Source organism: Macrobrachium rosenbergii, chromosome 49, assembly GCF_040412425.1.
Source record: "Macrobrachium rosenbergii isolate ZJJX-2024 chromosome 49, ASM4041242v1, whole genome shotgun sequence".
In the NCBI taxonomy this organism is placed as follows: Eukaryota; Metazoa; Arthropoda; class Malacostraca; order Decapoda; family Palaemonidae; genus Macrobrachium; species Macrobrachium rosenbergii.
In genome coordinates this window covers 13,044,115-13,051,322 of record NC_089789.1, presented here as the reverse complement: position 1 = coordinate 13,051,322, position 7,208 = coordinate 13,044,115, and the positions used below count along the sequence as shown (strand labels likewise).

Genomic DNA, 7,208 nt, shown 5'->3' with positions numbered 1-7,208 from the left:
CAGCAAAGGATCTCTAAATCTATATATATATATATATATATATATATATATATATATATATATATATATATATAAAGACCCTGTTGTATATTAATTTTTCTCTTTTTCGTCAGCGAGTTAATAATCCTTCCTCAGGGGAATCCTACTAGAAGTAGGATCCAGTTCCTACATTCAGACCACAGCAAAGGATCTCTAAAAGAATGTTATATATAGTTAAATATATATTTATAGACTGTTGTGGCTTACGCCTCTCTAACCTCCAAGAGCCGTTAAGAGTCTGACTTTCAAAGCTCGGGGCTCAGTGTCAGTGAGACCGCCTTGGTGTGCAGATGTCGTTCGGCCAGGCTCTCCCGTCTGGTAACACGTGTGAACATATCCGAAAGTGAATAATTATAATTATTATTATATTTTGAATGTTATAACTTTTATTATTTTTACGTGATTTGGTGCCTCGTTGTTGAAAACGAATTAAGATATTCTTTTGAGAGAAATTGAAAGGAAGCGTTATTTTTGACAAGGGAATATTGAAGGTAAGGTAACATTGGATTCATATAGTTTGTTAAATACCTGATTGACTCGTATCTGAGCAGTTAATTGCCTGGGTAGATAACCAACTATTACATGCGGGAATTTTGAAGGAAATTGTGTGTGTGTTTTTTTAGTTATTCTTAAATGGGCGGATGTAAACAAAATCATAGCGCGTCCTGGTGGCCTGTCAGGGTAACACTTAAACGTTGTTTATTATGGTAAAAAAATTATTTAGCTTCCTTTAAAGGTGAGTGTAAATTTACATATGATTTCATTCTTTATTCCAGTAACACAATTTACTGTAATAATTAGGCTTGTTTTTCAATGTTTTATTATTAGCAACAATTTCTATTCCTACCCAGTATGCTCGCCGTAATACGGCCGCATTGCACGCAGGGTAGTTTTTTGATATATTTAAAAATAAAAAAATGTGCATCTAATACGCCGGTGAACACGGTATTTCTCAATCAATACTACTTATATTGTCACCAAAGGCTCTATTATTTTGCCTAAAAATGTTTATTTATGGGGGTGTTTTGGGGCTTGAAAACCAACTAATCCCTTTCCCATTATTCATTATGGGAAAAAGCGTTTGTGTGTGTGTGTGAGTTTGTGCTTTACCGTTCATCCTTTTAAACAACAGAATCAAAATACCGTTTTCAAAAAAAAAAAAAAATTCCCTAAAGCTATCTAAATCAAGGTGAAACCCCATCTTAAGCCATTCTTAAGTCTTCCGCTTTCCCGGAAGAATGAAAATAGGAGAAGAATAGGAAGGAGAATAAAAAAAAAGGAAGTTTCTGTTATAGTCGAGTAATGATGGCTGGTTGCCGGCAGACTCTTTTTAACTTTCTATGGTGAAACTTACTTCTGTGTGTGTGTGTGTGGGAGGAGGCTCTCTCTCTCTCTCTCTCTCTCTCTCTCTCTCTCTCTCTCTATATATATATATATATATATATATATATATATATATATATATATAGACAGTAGAAGATATTCCCAAAGTATGGTGAATCTGATATTGGTGATTTTTGGGGCTTGATATCTCTCTCTCTCTCTCTCTCTCTCTCTCTCTCTCTCTCTCTCTCTCTCTCTCTATATCTCTCTCTCTATATATATATATATATATATATATATATATATATATATATATATGTGTGTGTGTGTGTGTGTGTGTGTGTGGTGTGATATTCCTAAAGTATAGTGAATTTGATATTGTTGATTTTTTGGGACAAACTCTCTCTCTCTCTCTCTCTCTCTCTCTCTCTCTCTCTCTCTCTCTCTCTGTGCGTGTGTGCGAAAGAGAGAAAGAGAGAGAGAGAGAGAGAGGCTTTACGGGCGGCCGGTGGCGTTAATCCACCAAGCATTTCCAAGGCAATTTATGTACGCAATCTGCATCGGATATTGCATTAACGGACGAATCCGTTAAAGGGAGAAATTGTTGCTGATTGCATCTGAGATCAGATATTGCAATATATATTCCTCTGATCTATTCCGGAAGTGCTTTCATTTCGTTTCGGGGGTTTTGGCCCACCCCACTACCGCCCCCCTCCCCCTTAGTTGGTTTGGGTCTGCCAATGGATACTCCAGTTTTTAGATGGGCCCTCTTAAGTTCTGCCGAAATTTGAGGTCTACAGTATATTGAAACCTTTAATTATTTGTACGTATACAAATATGTGTGTGTATATAATTTATTATATATATATTATTTATTATTTTATTCTGCCCTGTGGTTTCATTTGCTTCTCTAGTAATTCATCAGTTGCCTTTTCTTCCTTTTATTTTGTTATTTTACTTATCATTATACACTAAAACTTTAATTATTGGGATATAGTGTAAGGTAATATAGATATAATTACATACAATTTATCATTATTATATTTTGTTCCTTGCTTTTATCTACTTATCTGATAATTTATCAGTTCACTTTTGTTACTTTTGTTTAACTGTTTAACTTATGGTTTTCAATGACTTACAGTTAGAGTTTTGTTTTGAATTACTCATTTGTTTTTTTATTTATTTTTCTTGATTTTTCTTTCTTTATATTTGAATTTCCCTATCTTAATCATGGACGCATTTGTATATGATAATAATAATAATAATAATAATAATAATAATAATTATTATTATTATTATTATTATTATTATTATTATTATTATTATTATTATTATTTATTCATTCCCTCATTCGCCCCCTGACGCATCTAGAGATTCTCCTGTTACCCTAACGATTCTCAGAATCAGTTGCGTAAGAAGATTCTGACAAGAGTTAAACCTTAGACAAGGTATGACGTCATCACTTGGTAGGAGAAGGGGAAGTTTGGATGACGTCACGGAGCACGCTTGTACTTTATCTAACCTTATCTGTTGGCGTCTACGCTTGATGACGTCATGGTTGTTATATAGTGACGTCATACGTTATCTGTCACGGTTTATAGGTCATTATAGACATTCGATGACGTCGTACACAATCTCGACCAATATTTGATATTCTTTATGACGTCACAGGTTTCCTAAATTTCCTCCTGCGTCTGCGCAGAATGTAGTCGATATTTTGACGTCATGCGTTATCTGTCACGACATATAGGTCACTGCCTGTACATTTAATGACGTCATACGCTATCCCGTCAGCGTCTGCGTTCGATGACGTCATTAGCCATAATTTACAGTTTGATGACGTCACAGGGTTCTTAAAGTTTTTTTTCTGCGATCTCACAGAATAAAATCATTTTTGTAATTGATTAATTCTTAATTTATTTTTGAAGTCTATTTTTCGAAGTACATATTTTTTGTATTATAGTCTTCTATAGCTTAGTTTCAACTGTAAAGTCTACTAAAGTCTAAAGTTTTTCTATATAATTATCTATGTCTATATATACACATATGTATGTATGTCTATATATATGTATAAACATTATGTATATATATCTTGCTATTTGAATAATTGATTTTTGTTTAAAAGTGAATATACTACTTCTGCTTTGAAGTATATTAAAAAAAATTAGAGGTCTCTATTTTATAATAGCTATGTAAGCTATTATTATTATTATTATTATTATTATTATTATTATTATTATTATTATTATTATTATTATTATTATTATTATTATTATTATTATTATTATTATTATTATTATTATTGTATTATTTTTTTTATACATACTTTACTACTTCAGTGGAACAAATTATTATTATTATTATTATTATTCATTTTATTATTATTATTATTATTATTATTATTATTATTATTATTATCACTATCACTCACCCGGCTTTTCACCATACAAACCTTCATTATCAGGAATCCACGAAAAAATTACCGTTAAAATGAAACAAACGGAAACAAACAGTAAGCAAACCGTTGCAAACAAACCGTTGCGAACAACATCCGGTCCTCGAAATAATGATGATGCTGGTATTTGAGGTAAATATGACTTAGGGAAGGACCCACTAATCTCATTTGTACCTCCAGGAGATGCTGGCTAGATGTAAGGGGTTGGGAGGGTTGGCTCTACAGGTGTTTTGCAAGCTAGGATCCGGGTTGTGTTTGGTTTTCGGTGTTGCTGGGTCTTGGTAGGGTGTTAGTGGAGTGGGTAGAGGATGGGATATAGATGGGGGATGGTTCTGGTAGTAGGGGGAATGCGTATTGTGCAATATAGTAAGAGTTGGGTGGTGTAAGCTTCTTGGAACATAGGCGTAGGTGCTTGTGGTAAGCTCTTCGTTGAAAACCTTTGTTTTTATTACTTTTTTCTTCTTGAAGGGATAGGGAATAGAATGTGGATGGGGGATGGTCCTGGTAGTAGGGGGAATGCGTATTGTTCAATATAGTAAGAACTGGGTGGTGCGGGCTTCTTGGAGCATACCCCTACGGTTGCTAATTGGTTAGGTTAGGTTGATGCTCTTCTTTGGAAATCTTTTTTTATATTAAGTTTTCTTTTTCTCCTTATTGTAGTGGGTTACAGGAGAGGGAAAGGATGAAGGAAGGTCCTAGTAGTTGGGGGAGGACGCATTGCGTAATGGTAATGAAAAACATAGTAATAATTGGGTTACGTGGGCTTCTTGGAACATAGGTCTGCTTGTTTGTGGGATGCTCTTCGTTGGAAATCTTTTTTTTATATTAATTTTTCCTTGTTTTTCTTCTTGTAGGGGGTTAGTGGAGTGGGTAGGGGAGGGAAGATGGATGGGCTAGGGTCCTGGTAGTAGGGAAAAAGCGCATTGTGTAATGGGGATGATGATGAAGGCGTATAGTAAGAACTAAGTAATATTGGCTTCTTGGTACATAGGACTAGTTGCATGTAGGATGCCAAGTTGAAAACCTTTGTTTTATTACTTTTTCTTCTGCTGCTTCTTGTAGGAGGTTATGGGTAGGGGAAAGGAAGGGGAAGGGGTGGGTTCCTGGTAGCAGGGGAAAGGCGCAATGGTAATAGCTTATAGTGAGAATTAGGCGAAATGGCCTTCTTGATACATAGGTCTAGTTGCTTGCGGGATGCTCTTTGTTGAAAAACCTTTTTTTTTTATATTACTTTTTTTCTTTCTTCTTGTAGGGCGGTTAGTGGAGTGGGTAGTGGAGGGAAGATGGATGGGAGAGGGTCCTGGTAGTAGGGGAAAGATTCATTGCGTAATTTATATATATATATATATATATATATATATATATATATATATATATATATATATATATATATATATATATATATATATAAGATTACCTGCGTTCAAAAGGTTTAATCCATGTTACAGTTGATATGTTTGTCTGTTAGTCTGTAAACTAAATTGCGCAAATAGGCCTAGGCCTCGGCAACAATTGACAAAATACTGAGAAAAACCCACTACCAGACAAGGACCCATAATGACCCAGTTTTCGGGAGAGGGTCGGTGACAACATCCTCTCCAAACGCCAGACTTTATAAACCTTCAATCATGCGTGCGAATTTCCCCAGTGGGCGCACGAACTGAATCCACGAATTTGAATCCACGAACTGAATTCGTGGCGTCACGAATTCAGGCCAAGGGGAACGTGAATAGGATACTTACTATTCTTATATGTTTCTTTGTGATGGCAATAATAAGAAACTTTTAAATTCAGGGTTATAATAATGTTTTTTAAGTTTTACATTCGTGGGATGAATATTTTGATGAACAGAGGAGTGGTTGGTTTTCTGTGATGAAATTGAAAGACGCGGGTTATAACATTATTCTGTTATATTTGATATGAAGGACTCTCTCTCTCTCTCTCTCTCTCTCTCTCTCTCTCTCTCTCTCTCTCTCTCTCTCTCTCTCTGTATATATATATATATATATATATATATATATATATATATATATATATATATATATATATATGTGTGTGTGTGTGTGTGTGTGTGTGTGTGTGTGTGTTGTGTGTGTGTTTTTTTCACGACCCATCCAATAAAATATTTTTATAGATTCAAGTTACTGATATATATACCTAAATATTTCACATGCAGAATCAGAGTATCAACTTCTAGAGAGAGAGAGAGAGAGAGAGAGAGAGAGAGAGAGAGAGTGAGAGAGAGAGAACAATCAAAACATAATTACTGACCCAAATTCCTCCACTGAATTTACAACAAGCAGAAATCGATGCATATTACACACACACACACAAACACACATACATATTTACATTATTTATATATATATATATATATATATATATATATATATATATATATATATATATATATATATATATATATATATATATATATATATATATATATATATATATATGTGTGTGTAAATGAGTGAGTGCATGTGGGCGTAGCCTGAAAGAAATGTCATTAAACTGGAAAATGAAACATAAAACAATTTTGAAATCTGGACGAATTATTTCAAGCGACAGCCCAGTTGTAATTTATAAAAAAAAGAATTATATAAATTCACAAAAGAAATTTCTATAAAAAACAAAAAAAAATATATTAATTTACACCAGAAATTTCTAAAAAAAAAAAAATTGTGGTATTAATTTACAGCAGGAATTTCAGTATCAGTAGGGCCTATAAGATGTAGGGAAATAAAAGATATTAAAAATTTAGGAAAACAAAAGATAATATTAAAGATTTAGAAAAACTAAAGATAATATTAAAGATTTAGGAAGACAAAAGATGTTGTTCACAATTTAGGAAAACTAAAAATTTAGGGAGACAAAAGATAATATTAAAAATGCTAAAATACGGACAGTTTATTGTTAACTAGCCTAAAAAACCAATTTTGAAATGTTTTCATAACGTGACATCATAATGTTACAAAATCTTCTAAATTTCAGTATTAGCAAGAAAAAAATTACAACGATTTCCAAAAGAAAAAATACTTGTAAAAATTACGACTTGTAAAAAAAAACCTGTAAAAAATTATGACTTGCAAAAAATATTTGTACTAAAATGACGGTTTGCAAAAAATTTGTAGAAAATACGACTTGTAAAAAATTACAACTTGTAACACAATACTACTTGTACAAAAATCACTTCTAAAAAATACGACTTGTAATAATGTTCTCAGATCGAGGAATGAAATAAGAGATAATAAATTATTTTGTTAAATAAAAAGTATCCTAGGAATTACTTTCGGTTACATGATTGTGGTTCTCTCACTCTCTCTCTCTCTCTCTCCCTACAATATTACCTCAAAACATTTGATTTTTTTTACAAGTTCTGGTTGAATTT

The 7,208-nt window shown here is 32.9% G+C and overlaps 1 protein-coding gene across 2 annotated transcripts in view; it reads left to right on the top strand.

Moving 5' to 3' along the window:
* Positions 1–394: 394 nt before the first annotated feature.
* Positions 395–7,208, top strand: part of LOC136832097 (uncharacterized) — a 40,520-nt gene continuing 33,706 nt past the window's right edge. For both annotated transcript variants that reach the window (XM_067092747.1, XM_067092746.1), the window contains exon 1: positions 395–530. The gene's annotated coding sequence lies outside the window, so the exon portion shown is untranslated. The remainder of the gene's footprint in view (positions 531–7,208) is intronic.